General features: G+C 45.7%; 1 long non-coding RNA gene across 1 annotated transcript in view; it reads right to left on the minus strand.

The window, feature by feature from the left end:
• Positions 1–17,000, minus strand: part of LOC141378448 (uncharacterized) — a 99,849-nt gene that overhangs the window by 79,198 nt on the left and 3,651 nt on the right. The gene's annotated exons all lie outside the window — the stretch shown is intronic.

The following is a 17,000-nucleotide window of genomic DNA, read 5'->3' on the forward strand; positions in this document are numbered from 1 at the left end:
ACCCCACTGACCGAGTAGGGCAGCGATGTCTAAATCAATTCCTGAAGGGCCGGAGCCCTGCAGAGTTTAGTTCCAGCCCTGCTTGATGTAAGAATGAGAGCCAATATTCTTAAAGACTGCAGAGCAGACAAAAAGTAAATTCATTCTTAAAAAACAAAAAAATTTAGAAAAAAAAAAAAAAAACGAGCTGCATTCTGTTGAGCTCCAGCTCCAATTATGTTCCAGCTTTAACACTGGAGACAAAACACAGCCTTCAGTGGGAATAATTTGAAGTTTTTTTGTATGAGCCGTGTTTATCAAATTGTTGAGCAGACAAATGTTTGTGACTGCTTCACGGTTACACCCTAGATCTGCCAGGCACCAAAACAAAGGTCTAAAGAAATTGTTTGTGATGTGCCCAGAATATCAATTTAATTTACTGCTGTTGATTCACATGCAAATTCTGACCTCCATTAAGGCATATCAATTACCACGCATACTGTATCTGAGGGACGGAGGGGAATATTACGAACCATAAACGAATTACGGTGACACAAAAGGAGGACAATGAAGTATTTTCCACACGTTTCATTAAAAATTCCATGTATTCATTTATGAAGAGGAAGAAAAAAATGCAAATTGAAAGTGATTAGATAAATAAGAGACGACAGAGAGATACATTCACATTTTGCTTGGTAAAAGGAACATATTTTAGATTCCTGCTACCCCCCCCCCCCCCTCCCCTGTTTCCTCTAAATATAAAGACAAAGCCCATAACACAGCAACTGCTTATGATATGAGGGTCAGCCTACAACCGTATCTACATATAGACATAATTTCAGTGTTAACAAAGCATGTTAAAAAGCAAGGCAAGCTTTAGAGTTCAAGCTAAATAGCCAGGTCAAAAGTTTAACTAATTCCGACATCCATTCATACTGTTTCAGTGTGATGCTAAAGATTCACAGTAGGTCTAAATGGGTCAAAATTCCCTTTCACCGCCATACAGGCCCTCTCTTCACAACAGCATCTGTCTTACTCATCTCAAGTGCTGTTTTATGCCGCATCCTTTAGTACAATATCAAAAACCACTCCGACATTATGAGTGCTTGCTGAAAGACATTTGTCAAGGATTGGTTGCTTTTAGAGCTCTGTTGGGTCTTAGTAGAAGAAGATGATTGAATATTTCATTGTCATATCCTCTGAAACTATTTTTAGCTCTTCCCTGCTCAATGAGTGTTGTGACAATATCCATTATACATGCAGGAGGCAAACAAAGGGATTTATTAGCCAACAAATAATCTCCCAGTGTGACCATGAATGGAGAAGATTAGCATCTGACAAGCAAAAGCGAATTAGGTTAAATTTAATTAGGTTAAAATTGGAGGAATAGTTTGATTGGAGGTTAATTTTGGTATCATAATAAGAAGATGTGCACGAAGATGTGCAGAAATTGCTCACTTATTTTCAGGGCTGTTTAAATCGAATTTGATGTTTAGCCGCACGATGTTGGTGTTTCGTAACATCTAATTTTTACGAGGTGGGTAGTTAGCCCAATGCTCAACCCCCAACCTAGAGGACCAGGATATGCACACATCCACTATGGACAATTTAGCTTACCCAATTCACCTATAGCGCACGTCTTTGGACTTATGGGGGAAACCAGAGGAAACCCACGTGAACACAGGGAGAACATACAGACTCCACACAGGAATGACAACTGACTCAACCAGGGCTCGACCTTCTTGCTGTGAGGCGACAGCGCTACCTAGGGCTGGGCCGATAAACAATATTATATCGAATCATGATAAAATTTCTCTCAATAACTTTTTTTTCTTTTTTTAATAGGGGTTTTCCCCTTTTATTGAGATAGGATAGTGAAGGACAAACAGGAAAGTATTTGGAGCAGAGAGAGGGGAAGGATCGGGATAAGATCTTGAGCTGGCGATTGAACTCAGGTCACACTATGAAACTATATGTCGGCACACTTAATAACTAGGCTATTGGCACCGACTTCTCTCAATAACTATTATAAGCTCTGGACTTTTTTACTCTATATTGATCTAAAAGCCAATCACACAGCAGAAATGTGCAACAATGGAAATTTAAAAGTGTGTTGATATTAGAGATGTACAAAAATTTATTGGCCGAAAATATGTTATGCCATTTAATGGACCCTTAAATTTTTGTGGCTTCAGTTATAGTTGGGATACTCTTCTGAATATGGAATATTGCCATATCGCCCAGCCCTGACGTTTCCTACTGTGCCACCTTACCGCCCTGACGTGCAGAACGCTAGGGTTACTAAAGGAGCCCTCGTTCCCCGAGGGGGGGAACGGAAATGCTATGTGGAAAACCTTCCACAATATGTGGTTTTCATCAGAAACCAATCATCTGAAAGAGTATAAAATCGGGCCAATGAAATGCCCAATGAATTGGCAGCGTCCGCTTGCACAGCTGGCGTCAATGACAATGAGTCAAGTATATAAGACGCTGCTAGTGCAATGCTCGACATCCTTTTGAGCTGAGGAGACTTTCACGCTCAACAGTTAAGGGACAATCGTTATGGCAAAGGTACATAGCATTTCTGTTCCCCCCCTCGGGGAATGAGGGTTACTTTGGTAACCGTAGCGTTCCCCTGCGGATGGGGAACTCCAATGCTATGTGGAAAACCTTCCACAATATGGGGAAATCTATGGAAAACGCCACAATGAAAGCACCTTACCGCGTCCCTGGCGAAGTGTGCGCCACGCAGTAGAGCGAGCGCACCTACAACGCAGCGAGATGCAGTCTTCCAACGTGTCCCCTGGTCCTTACTCACCTTACTTACCTGTTCAGGTTTAGCTATATTTTTGGGGGAGTCGAAAATAACCCAGTAAGGGTTTTAATACGACAGTATGTTGAGAAAGCGTTCAGTCCCTATAGGGAGGACGCTGGGTAGTTCACCTGCTACCCAAGGAGTGGAGACCTAGTTACAGCCTGAGGCCCAGCCCCGGAATGGGGGAGGGGTACACAAGAGGATGGTTAGCGGGGAAGGAAGACGCGAGCCCGCCCTAACACAGGGGGGGGACTAAATCGTGGTTGAGTGAGCTTATGGGATCCCACAGGGGATCCTGCATAGTAGGCACCTTTACCCAGAACGTGGGCTGATCGGTGGGCATGCCAACAACGTAACGGGCCAACGTCTGACTCCTCCGCTGAGTCAGATGCTGGGGGCCTCGGAGGAACTCTGTAGGGTTCACCGAACGGGGAACTGAACTGACAAAGCTGAAAAAGCGCACGTACCTCCGTGTTAGGGAGAATGGCGCAGCAAGTGTGTTTCAACACCCCAACCGAATTGTTTCCTCAATCATAAAGGGTTACCTAATACCCTTGAAGAAACCGGCCCCATTCGCAGATTGTAAAGCCTAGCAAATGTATTAGGTGTCGCCCAGCCCGCAGCTCTGCAATGTCTGTCAGAAGGGCGTCGCGTGCCCGAGAGGATGCGATGCTCCGTGTGGAGTGCGCTCTCACCCCTGGAGTGCGCTCTCACCACACGGCTCACCCTGGCTCAGAAGAGCGAGGGAGATGGCATCCACTCTCCAGTGGGCCAACCTCCGTTTAGATATGGTACTTCCCTTCTGCCGACCACCGTAACAGACAGAGACCTGGTCAGAGGATCTAAAGCTCTGAGTGCGGTTCACATAAGTTCACAAAGCGCAAACAGGACACTGTAATGAAAGGGCTGGGTCTGCCTCCTCCATGGGCAGCGCTTGCAGGCTCACTACCTGATCCTTAAACGGCGTGGTAGGAACCTTGGGCACATAGCCAGGTTCTAGGCACAAGTCACTGACCGTAAATGCCTCCAGGTCCCCGACCCTCTTAACCGATGCCACGCGACCAGCAGAGCTGTCTTCAAGGATAGAAATCTCAAGGATACTGAATCAAGTGGCTCGAAGGGCTCCTCACGTAGGCTTGTAGCACTACCGCGAGGTCCCAAGAGGGCATGAGAGGGGGGCGGGGTGGAACCATACACCTCATACCTCTGAGGAATCGTCGCCATCTATGCACCATGAGCGGAATTAGCGGCCACGTAGACCTTCAGTGTGGAGGGCGACAGCCTTCGCTCCAGCCTGTCCTAAAGGAAAGATAGCACAACACTGATCTGACAAGATCGGGGGTCTTCTCAGCGAGAAGCGCACCACTCAGTGAATAGACTCCACTTCAGGGCGTAGGCATGCCTCGTAGAGGGTGCTCTAGCCTGAGTGACGGTATTAACCACCGCCATCGGTAGGTTACCTAAGTTTTCCTTGCGTCTATGGACCACACGTGGAGGTTCCGCAGATCTGGGCGAGGGTGCCCGATGGTGCCCTGTCCCTGAGAGAGTAGGTGCTCTCTCAAAGGGACCCGCCAAGGTGAGCCGTCGCGAGGAGGGAGAGTTCAAAATCCAAGTCTGGTTGGGCCAGAGAGGCGCAACTAACAAGACCTGCTCCTCGTCCTCCCTGGGTTTGCACAGTAACTGTCTCACTGGGGAAAACGCAAGTAGCGCGTGCCCTGAGACCAGCTGTGGGGCAGTGCCCATAACAGCTGAACAGAGACACTATGGAGGAGCAGACGGCGAGCGAGCTGAGAGATGCGGCGGGAGCACACACCCCCCATAGGGTAGATATACGCTCCCATCGTCGTGCTGTCCGTCCTGACCAGCACGTATTGCCCCCTCAGCGCCGGTAAAAATAAACGGCGCAGAGTGAGAAACACTGTCAACAGCTCCAGGCAGTTGATATGCCAATGCATCTGGGTTCCCTTCTGCAGGTCCGCAGCAGCATGCCCACAACGCACGGCCCCCCAACCCGTACTGGAAGCATCTGTCGAAATGACAACATGCCTGGGCGCATAACCCAGGGGCACTCAGGCCCGTAGGAAAGAGGGGTCCCTCCAGGGGGTGGGGGCGCGATGACACAGTGGAGTGACAGACCGCAGAAACTGCCGGTGGTGTGGAAGTATGGAGACATGCAGTTAAGCGTCCGTCAGATCTATTGCTGAAAACCAATACCGAGGATGAACGCATCGGTTGATGCGCTTCTGCGTAAGCATTTCGAAGCGCAGCCTGTGGATGGTAGCGGTTCAAAACGCGCAGATCTAGTACAGGTCATAACTCAACGCTCTTTTTGGGCATGATGAAGTACGGGCTGTAAAACCCCGCCCTCCATCTCGGCTGGAGGGGCTGGCTCGATTGCATCCTTCGCCAAGAGGACAGCAATCTCTACTCGCAAGACAGGGGCGGATGCAGGACTGAGCCTGGTGAAATATAGGTGCTGCGTGCACCTCCACCCTCACCTTGCATGCTATGGCCACCTACCAGCGCAACAAAGCGCAGGCGCTGGCCCAGCTGCGGCAAGGATGGTTCCGACCCAGGACTGGGCATGAGCTCCGCACTCTGGGAAGGACGATGACCACTTTAGTGGCCAGGAACGCCCCCTCAGGCTAAATCTGGTGATGTGTGTGATGTTGATAAAGTTTGCTTTCTTAACTCACCCATATCCCGGGCTGGCCTGTTCGGCGACACCGTCAGTGAACTCGCCCAGGAGTTCACGCCGGTGATAGAGCAGTCGGAGGCGATGTGTTATAATCTATCGGTGGGATCGTAAGACCGCTCCGTCCCACCGAGCCATCCACATCCACTGCTTTTTGCCGAGGGCGCTCGTCTGTAGCTTTTTGCTCCGCCGTCCCGCCTGTGCCTCCGGCCAAGTGGCTGCGCCGAGCATCTCGCAGGCAATCAGCGCCCCCCGCCCCAGGGTGCCGCTAAGTCCAGTAAACAGACCGCGAAGCATCCCTGACATGGGCCATCTGGAGAGGAGGGAATTTGCTCTTTCCTTACTGGAGGGTGGGGCTCTTCATTTAATGGCGTAAAAAAAAAAAAAAAAAAAAACGCAATCAAATCTTTAAAGAGCTTTTTCCTCTTTCCTCGGATGTGACAGCCTGAACACTGCCAGTTTGGGGTGCTATTTCCAGCTTGCAGGATCAGTGCATTTCGCCAATGGCTCACACAGCGCGAGAGAACGGTCTCCTTTCTCTCCTTCTCGCAGCCCCTCCACCGGAGTTTGGGTGCGAGTCCAGAGCGAGTCTCCAGAGCCCACCCACTTCACACTGCCTCACTGCTGTCAGCGATCGTGCATGCGGGTTCACTTGCGGGGGCTCTGCCTGCCTGGTTAGCGCGGGCCAGCCCTATGCGATACATTTCTTGAAATGGCTTCCCAAGTTCACGGGCGTCGCGGAGCTGGGGGATAAACCATCACCAGGCTCACGGCCAGAGCGGCCCAGGAAAGCACGGCCATCGTGCCTGCTTTTTAGAAGCCAACGCCGTGCTCTCCACCCCGGAGGGAGGGAGCGAGCGGGTTCGCATCCTCATCAGACAATGAAAGCCCATCTTCCGATGCAGCGATGGACATCTGATACTCTATGTCATCAAGTGAGTGAGCGACCATCCGAAGAGGGAGCGCTATTCTCACCTGAAGCTTGGATGGAGCGCGTGTAGGAGCGAGAGGTCTGCAGCCCGAAGGCGGCGGATTTACTCCCACTGAAATCCTCAGATCTGCCCGAGTGCCAGGCGCAGTGCGGGGGACATCTGCGGTGGGTCCCTCTTAAGAGCGAGCCGCGATCTTAACTGCGCAGCAGACATGACACATTAAAAAGACGGCATGCACTGCCCACGAGCACAGAATTAACATGCTGGAACCCCAGACATGAAACGCAGTGCTCGTGCCCATCATCCGGGGACAGGAAACCACCACATCCAGAAACTCACAGTCGGAGCGACGTCTTGAAAAAGACGCGCTGCAAAACCGTGTTGCTCTTTTAGGAAAACTTTTTCCCTATATACAAACCGCTCTTGGAGGACCGGACCCAATAAACGCCAGGCAAGGGAGAAAAACCCAGCTTGACCATCTGTCACTGCATATACGCGCTCTGGACCGGGAGAAGCTGCTTCTCGATCTCTCTCTGTAGACACAGGTAGAAGAACCCTGTAAGACTCTCTCAGAAGCTAGTGAAAGGCTCTGAAAGCAAAAAGGATGCCGAGGATTGTACTAGCCGCGTCTTATATACTTGACTGATTGTCATTGAAGCCAGCTGTGCATGCTGACGTTGCCAATTCATTTGGCATTTCATTGGCCCGATTTTATACTCTTTCAGATGATTGTTTTCTGATGAAAACCCCATATTGTGAAAGGTTTTCCACATAGCATTGGAGTTCCCCATCCGAAGGGGAACTACCCGTTTTTAAATTCCCTAATGCTCAGTTTACACTGCATGAAGTTGTCAGCTCACATTTGTTATCACACTGCATGACTATTTGCAACTTAGGCTCATACATACTCCTATGTACATTTTTGGAGAGCATCAAATACATCCCAGGTGCCATTCTTTTTTATTTTTTTGCTGTTCCAGGTCTGTATATGCTTTTCGAGATCACAAATTTCTCTCGCTATTAGCTACTGCTGTTCTCATGTAAATCCATCAGAGGCTGACTGACTGACTGATTACCCCAAACACCCCCTTCCCTAATCCAGCACCAATAGTGCCTGATTTTTACCACGATTTCAGATTGATTTCAGATTTCTGCTTGTTTTAGTTTTACCCACTTTCTAGTAGGGCTGCTCGATTATGGGGAAAATCATAATCATGATTATTTTGGTCATAATTGTGATTATGATTATTCAAAACAATTACAGTTGAAGTCAAAATTATTAGCCTTCCTGTATTTTTTTTATATAAATATTTCCCAAATGATGTTTAAAATGATGTTGCTAATTAGGCCTTTGAATCACACTTTAATCTGAATGCTTGTATTTTAAAAATATCTAGTAAAATATTGTGTGCTGTCATCATAGCAAATATAAAAGAAATCAGTTATTAGAAATGAGTTATTAAAACTATTATGTTTAGAAATGGGTTGAAAAAAATATTTTAATTAAACAGAAAATGGGGGGAAAAGGGTCCCTAATAATTTTGGAGGACTAATATTTCTGACTTCAACTGCATATGTTCAGTTATTTTCCTCCCTGTAAATAAGAAAAAGGAAATAAATACAATCGAATAAAAAAAATTAAACAAACTGTGCTTTAAGCATCTTCACTGTAAGAAAAAATTTAATTATAGCTACAAAAATCCTAGGTAAGTGGTCAGCTAGAGAGCACGAAAAGGAATGACACCATACTGCCCTGTAGCATTTATTTTAAAGATGTAATGCAGACATTTGTTCCACTTGCTATATTATTCATGATCTCCAGAAATGTGTATACTGTAGGGCTACGTTTTTTAGAATGAGCCTATGTTGACTATTTGGGGTAGCATTCGGTTGCTGTTATGGTTATACTGCACAATGAGGTTACACACTGAACGGCTTTACTTAAGAACACAAACTATGTTTTACAACCAAATGCATGAGAGAAGTGGTAAGGAAACTACATTAAAAAAAGGTACATGAGACCACTTGATTGAAGCTACCATCTCTTGAAATAAAAGTTCTTATGAAAGACTTGAAATGGCATTCCATTGTGGTACAAAAAAAACTACTTTTTTTGGGACAATTTTTAGGTCTGTGTTTGCTGATATTGGGGTCTATAACTCCTCCCCAAATCCCCAGCTGTCATTTATCTTGTTCTTTGATTGGCTGTATATTATTGCTGATGTGTTTTTCAGTCAGAACTCTTTTCACACTTTATATTTTGTATGCCAAAATTTTCACAGGCCAATGTCGGCAACACATCAGCAGTTCTCTTTGATAATTCACACTACATGATTGTCACTTGAATAAACAAACACCAATTTATCTCTAATTTGGACATTTCTCTGTGAGTGAACATCAGGGATAAAATCGTGCAGTGTGAAGTTGGCATGAATGAGTATAATACAAATAATATTTCAGCATTTGATAGTCCTTACAACAGTTTTGATAAATGCTAAGAAAAATGAGGTCATGTAATGGGGAGCAGAACTGGAAGTAGGGAAACAAGACTTCAAAGACTTCTGTTATATTTCACATCACTGAGTTAAAAGCATCAAAGGTTCCCATAAATGCATCCTGCAATTCACAACCTTATCTAACAAAATAAACAGAAATTACACTTGTGGTTTGCAAGCTCGTAGAAAGCTCAGAAAATCCATACAACTTACGCATTTCTAATTTACATACAAAACTGTTGCAATTTTTAAAAATGTATTATTATTATTATTTTTATTTTTTGCAATTGCATTTTAGCATAACTTTTTACACTGATATTTATTCACAAAAAGAGACCATTTATATTTATCCCACCCACAAATACATATCTATCACGGTTGCAGGTTTGTGTGCTTCTCCGGAGTGTATGTTTGATCACGTGGGTTTGTTTTGTTTTGGTTGTCCATGTGGATTTGTTAGACTCACGTGTTATGACGAAACTCAGTTGGTCTGATTAGTTCGCCAGCTGAGGCTCATCATGGTGCCTATATCTGGGCGACGCTTTTGTGTGTCTGTGTCAGTTCGTTACTATCACTCATGTTTGTGCTGTCTGTGCTCAGGCCCTGAGGAGTTATCTGGATCTGGTTTCCCCATTCTGTTCCTGCCCTGTGTTCTGCGTCCTTCTAGCCTGGCACTATTTGTTTTATTGTCAGATTCAATAAACTTTGTTCACTTGCATTTGGATCCTCTCTGACTCTCATTTAAAACGTAACAGAACGAACTGACCTTTTACATGGATCCAGCGAGTGTTTCCCAGATCTCCGAATTCGTCTCTCAGAGTAACGCTCGGATTGATTGACAGGATGAGGCCCTGGCCACCACGGCTTAGGCGATCCAGGCCCTGGTTGGCCAAGTTTCATTGCTTACATCCCAGGTCCAACAACTGGTTACTCGTGCTGCACAGGCTGATACTGCACCGGCCCCCGAGACTGCACCGACATTGGAAGTGTCACCAGCGCCTGCGGTCCTTGGTCGCTCTGTTGAGCCGCGTCTTCCACCTCCGACCAGCTACTCTGGAGAGCCTCTCTTGTGCCGACCCTTCTTGTCTAAGTGTTCCCTTTACATCTCGCTGCAGCCGTCATTATTTTCCTCCGAGCAATCTAAGGTGGCGTTTGTCATCACCCTCCTTTCGGGCAAGGCGGCTCAGTGGGGGACAACAGCTTGGGAACAAAAGCTACCATGCTGCTCTACGTTTGACCTGTTCTCCAAAGAACTTAAGAAGGTCTTTGATCGGGCCACTTCCGGGAGAGAGGCCACCCGAGTCCTCGCTGAACTCCGCCAGGGGAATCGGAGCGTGGCGGAGTACTCGATTGAGTTCCGAACACTAGCCGCTGAATACGGCTGGAACGCGGAGGCGCAATGGGACATGTTTCTGCACGGATTGTCTGATCGTCTGCAAGATGCGATCTATTCCTTAGATCTTCCAAAGACTCTGGACGAGCTGGTGGATTTGGCCATCCGTGTGGACACCAGACTGCTTCGGCGTGAGACTCGCCTGTAGCAGAGCAGGTTTTCGGACTCCATGCCTGACTTTACGGCATTGGCTGCGACACCGGAAGTGGTAAGCGCTGACCTGGAACCCATGCAGCTGGGGAGATCCCACTTGTCTGTGCAAGAAAAACGCCAACGGAGAACGGAGGGACTCTGCTTCTACTGCGGAGGGGCGGGTCATCGGGTGGTTTCCTGTCCCGTAAAAGACAACACCCATCAGTAGGTAAGAGATTACTGATGGGTGAAATTAATTTGGACAAATCCTCTACGGCTGCCACTTTATTGCCCGTCACTGTATCATGGGGTTCCGGAAGTCATGACACCCATGCCCTCGTCGATTCCGGGGCGGAGGGAAATTTCATTGACTCCAGTTTCGCTTTCAGTTCTAAACTTCCGGTTATAGCTCTGTCACAACCCATTGCAGTACGCGCCCTCAGTGGGCTTTCCCTTCCCACTATCACTCACTCCACCAAACCCATAAAACTTATCACGTCTGGAAATCATGTTGAACACATTTCATTTTTTTTAACAGACTGTTCCAACTCACCGGTGGTTTTAGGACATCCATGGTTAATTCTTCATAAACCTCACATTAATTGGGGTCTTAATTCCATATTTTCGTGGAGTGAGAAATGTCATGAGTCTTGTCTTTCGTCTGCTCGTTCTGCTGTTTCTTGTTCTGTGTTTCAGGAGGAGCGCATGAACCTGTCAAACGTGCCCAGTGAGTACCTCGACCTGAAGAGAGTGTTCAGTAAGTCTCGAGCTGCTTCTCTGCCTCCTCATCGTCCCTATGACTGTGCAATAGATTTATTGCCAGGTACGTCTCCGCCTAAAGGCAAGTTATACTCTCTTTCCATTCCTGAGAGGGAGGCCATGGAGAAATATATTTCTGATTCTCTAGCGGCCAAGATCATACGGCCCTCTTCTTCTCCGGCGGGGGCGGGGTTCTTTTTCGTGAAAAAGAAGGATGGGTCTTTTAGACCTTGCATAGACTATCGAGGGCTGAACAGCATCACGGTGAAGAACACGTATCCTTTGCCGCTGATGTCTTCAGCGTTCGAACGTCTGCAAGGGGCTTCGTTTTTCACGAAATTAGATCTCTGCAATGCATATCATTTGGTTCGCATGAAGCAGGGTCATGAGTGGAAAACCGCGTTTTTGACCCCCAGGGGGCATTTTGAATATTGTGTTCTTCCTTTTGGGCTTTCTAATGCTCCTGCGGTTTTCCAAGCACTCATAGAGGACGTGTTGCGAGACATGATAGATCAGTTTATTTATGTCTACCTGGATGACATTCTGATTTTTTCTCGTTCTCTCCAGGAACATGTGCAGCACGTCAGGCGAGTGCTTCAGCGGCTGCTAGAGAATGGGCTTTTTGTCAAGGCGGAGAAATGCATGTTCCATGCACAGTCTGTTCCCTTTCTAGGACACATTGTGTCAGTCGAGGGGGTGCGCATGGATCCAGAGAAAGTTCAGGCTGTGGTTAATTGGCCAATCCCCGAGTTTCGTAAGGCCCTGCAGAGATTTCTGGGCTTCACTAATTTTTACCGGCGTTTTATTCGCAATTTCAGCCAGCTTGCCACCCCTCTGACGTCCTTAACCTCCGCCAAGATGCCCTTCAGGTGGTCGAGTGCAGCACAGGTTGCATTCACTAAACTAAAGAGCCGCTTTGTTTCAGCTTCCATTCTGATGACACCTGATCCCTCCCGGCAGTTCGTGGTGGAGGTTGACGCGTCAGAGGTGGGCGTGGGCGCGATCCTGTCCCAGCGCGCAGCCTCGGATGACAGAATTCATCCGTGCGCGTTTTTCTCACACCGATTATCTCCCGCAGAACGAAATTACGACATTGGTAATAGGGAGTTGTTGGCTGTCAAACTCACTTTGGAGGAGAGGCGTCATTGGTTGGAGGGTTCGGGGGTTCCCTTTATCGTTTGGACCGATCATAAGAACCTCAAATACATCAGGTCCGCCAAATGACTTAACTCCAGGCAGGCTTTACTATCTTATATCGACTGGGTTCTAAAAACATCAAACCTGACGCGTTATCCCATCTTTTTGATTCTTCCGAGCGCAATACGCCTCTTGAGCCCATCGTTCCCCAGAGGATTTGTATCTCTGCAGTAACATGGGAGATCATGAGAGCAGGGTCCGCACAGCCCTGGATGGGGTAACGCCCCCTGTCGGATGCCCACCCTGTCGTTTGTTTGTGCCGGAGGAGATTCTGTCTGACGTCATTCGGTGGGGACATTCCTCCAAAGTGGCTTGTCATCCTGGGGTAAGTTGTACCTTATTTTGGTTAAACAGCGATTTTGGTGGCCAGCTATGGCACGGGACATACGCGAGTTTGTTTTGGCCTGTTCTGTTTGTGCTGTTTCTAAGACTGTTTCTAAGACCCCCCTGCTGGACTCCTTCAGCCGCGTTGTGGACCAGTTCTCGAAGGCTACTCATTTCATTCCTCTGCCTAAATTACCCTCAGCCAGAGAGACAGCTGATGCTGTCATTAATCACGTCTTTTGCATTCATGGCCTCCCGACGGACGTGGTTTCTGACAGGGGACCCCAGTTTGTCTCAAATTTTGGAGAGAATTCTGTCATTTATTTGGAGCGACTGTAAGTCTTTCTTCTGGCTTCCATCCTCAGAGTAACAGACAAACAGAGAGGGCCAATCAAGATCTCGAGCGCATGTTACATTGTTTGGTTTCCCAAAATCCCTCCTCTTGGAGTCAGCAGCTCCCATGGGTGGAGTACGCACACAATTCATTACCAGTGTCGGCTACGGGCCTCTCTCCGTTTCAGTGTAGCTTAGGATACCAGCCACCAGCTTTTCCCAGTCTTGAATCCGAAATCGCGGTCCCCTCTGCCCACGCCTTTGTCCAGAGGTGCCGACGCACTTGGAGCAGAGCCAGACAGACCCTCCTCCAAGTGGGTGCGCGCACCAAGGCTAAAGCCGATCGCCACCGGTCGAAGCCTCCCGTTTACGTCGTCGGTCAAAAAGTGTGGCTTTCAACTAAGAATATTCCTTAGCGTTCCGTATGTAATAAACTTGCACCTAAATTTATTGGCCTATTCACTGTCATCAAGATCATTAGTCTGGTGGCAGTCCGCCTTAAACTTCCTCCAGCGTACAGGAGAATACATCCTGTGTTTCATGTTTCCGAATTAAAGCCCATTTTTCATACGGCCATTAACCCACCCACTCCGGTTCGCCCCCCGCCGCGTCTCGTAGATGGGGAGACCGTTTATTCGGTTAAGTGCATTCTGGACTCGAGACGGAGGGGATGAGGATTTCAGTACTTGGTGGACTGGGAAAGTTATGGTGCGGAGGAGAGGAGTTGGGTCCCTGCAAAGGACATATTGGATCACTCTCTTATCGATGATTACAATCGCCAGGTAAGCTCTTCTCGGAGCACCAGGAGGTGCTCGTAGGAGAGGAGGTAATGTCACGGTTGAAGGTTTGTGCGCTTCTCCGGAGTGTATGTTTGATCACGTGGGTTTGTTTTGTTTTGGTTGTCCATGTGGATTTGTTAGGCTCACGTGTTATGACGACACTCATTTGGTCTGATTAGTTCGCCAGCTGAGGCTCATCATGGTGCCTATATCTGGCCGACGCTTTTGTGTGTCTGTGTCAGTTCATTACTATCACTAATGTCTGTGCTGTCTGTGCTCAGGCCCTGAGGAGTAATCTGGATCTGGTTTCCCCGTTCTGTTCCTGCCCTGTGTTCTGCATCCTTCTAGCCTGGCACTATTTGTTTTATTGTCAGATGCAATAAACTTTGTTCACTTGCATTTGGATCCTCTCTGACTCTCATTTGAAATTTAACACATATCATCACACACAAACAATGATTTTAGAGTTAGCTATGTAACTGTCACAGACCGGCCTCCACAAAACCACAAGCCACAATCACGTGGTCACAATCACCTGACTTGCAATTACACATAGCTAACACATCACAAAAAAGCACAGCACTCATCTCAAACCTGCGTATGGTTTCAAGGTTATAGTGACTTTACCTGACTCACTGTGGACTATGTCACATATGTTTTTTTTATCATCTCTCTTTGCAAGTACAGTTACTGTTTATACCAAGTAGGGCTGTACAACATAGAGAAAAATTATTGTTATCTTGATAATAGTATATGTAATATTGCAGGGAAGTGCGAAAAATGTAATTAATAATATGTGCCAAGCATTTGTGTGCTGCATGCATAGATTGTTCATCAACAACAGCCAATAAGAATTTGAATTTCTGCCAAGGTTTTCAGTCATTCTTAATGTTTTTAAGTCTAAATGTTTGCACATTGGCATATTTTATTATTTATTTAATTAGCTCAGAAAAATATACACTCACCGGCCGCTTAACTAGTACCGGGTTGGACCCCCTTTTGCCTTCAGAACTGCCTTAATACTTTTGTGGCATAAATTCAACAAAGTACTGGAAATATTCCTCATAGATATTGGTCCGTATTGATATGATTGCATCACGCAGTTGCTTTGAATCTATGATTTGAATTTCCCCTTTCCCCATATCCCAAAGGTGCTCTATTGGACTTAGATCTGGTTACTGTGGAGGCCATTTTAATATAGTGAACTCATTGTCATGTTTAAGAAATCAGTCTGAGATGATTCAGCTTGATCACATGGACGTTACCTTCTGGAATATGGTCAGCAACAATACTCGGGTATGCTGTGGCTTTGACACAATGCTCAATTGTTACTAATGAGCCCAAAGTGTTTACATATATATATATATATATATATATATATATATATATATATATATATATATATATATATATATATAGCATTAGCAGCAACAGTAGAAAGGTTGTTTTTTTTCACATGTTGCACTTTAACAACTGAGTATTTAATAATTTATTTTAAAATAGCATTTTATCAGCTGTTTGTTTCTTGATTTTATTTTTGTTAACATCACAGATTTTTATTTTTATTTTTATAAAAACAGAATATCCTTGCTGTACTGTTCTTGTAATAAATGGAAACCAAATTACATTTGTTCCTCGAGACTAGACTAGATTTGTTTACAATTCTTCCTGAAAGTTTGCAGTTTGTAAACTCATGTCGCCAATCCATAGTTAAAAGTATCTGAATATGAATCTGACTCGATAACTTTGCAGTGTGAACTTGGCAATAGCTCAGGGAAATATGAACCCTGCAATGAAATCATCATATTTGTTTAAATTTAAAAGGAATTAAACTGAAGAGATCAGAAATACCATGCATCTGAAAACTATTCATAGCACTTTACTTTTTCCACATTTTTTATATCTTACAGCCTTATTCCAAAATGGATTAATTCATTTATTTCCTCAACATTCTACACACAATAACCCGTAATGACAATTTGAAAACATTATTATTATTATTATTATTATTTTTAATTCTTGCAAATTTATTAAAAAAATAAAAACCTGAAAAATCATGTGCAAAATTACTCACCGCCTTTGCTTAATACTTTGTTGATGCATCTTTGGCAGCAATTACAGCCTCAAGTCTTATATGAATATGATGCCACAAGCTTACCACACCTGTCTTTGGGTATTTTTGCCCATTCTTTTTTGCAGTACCTCTTAAGCTCTATTGGGTTGGATGGGAAGTGACATTATACAGCCATTTTCAGATCTCACCAGAGATGTTTAATAGGATTTAGGTCTAGGCTCTGGCTTGGCCACTCAAGGACATTTATCGAGTTGTTGTGAAGCCACTGCATTGATATTTTGGCTGTGCGCTGGGTCATAGTCCTGCTGGAAGATGAACCATCTCTGAGGTCAAGAGCACTCTGAAGCAGGTTTTCTTTCAGGATGTCTCTGTTCATTGCTGCATTAATCTTTCGCTCTATCTTGACTAGTCTTCCAGTTCCTGCTGCTGAAAAACATACCCACAGTATGATGCTGCCACCACCATGCTTCACTGTAGGGAAGCTATTAGCCTGGTGATGAGCAGTGACTGGTTTTCTCTAAACGTAAAGCTTGGCATTCACTCCAAGGAGTTAAATTTTAGTCTCATCAGACCAGAAAAATTAGTTTCTTATGGTTTGAAAGTCCTTCAGATCCCTTTTGGCAAATTCCAGGTGGGGAGTCGCTTCCATCAGGCCACTCTACCATGCAAGCCTGATTAGTGGATTGCTGCACAGATGGTTGTTCTTCTTTAAGGTTCTCCTCTCTCCACTGGAGCTCAGACAGAGTAATCATCGAGTTATTGATCACCTCCCTGACTAAGGCCCTTCCTCCCTGATCACTCAGCTTAGATGGCAATCTTGACAATCCTGTATCTGAGGTCTATAGACTATTCCTTTGTCTTCATGCTTGATTTGTGCTTTGACATGCAATTTTAACCCTGGGACCTTATACATTATAGACAGCTGTATGTCTTTTCAATTCATGTCCAATCAACTGGATTTACCACAGGTGATCTCCAATTAAGCTGCTGAAACATCTCAAGAATGAGAATTGAGTGGAAACTGGGAGTGGGAGCTTCATGGCAAAGGTTGTGAATACTTATGTACATGTGATTTTTCAGTTTTTTTTTTAAT

This window comes from Danio rerio, chromosome 17 (assembly GCF_049306965.1).
Source record: "Danio rerio strain Tuebingen ecotype United States chromosome 17, GRCz12tu, whole genome shotgun sequence".
Taxonomy (NCBI): domain Eukaryota; kingdom Metazoa; phylum Chordata; class Actinopteri; order Cypriniformes; family Danionidae; genus Danio; species Danio rerio.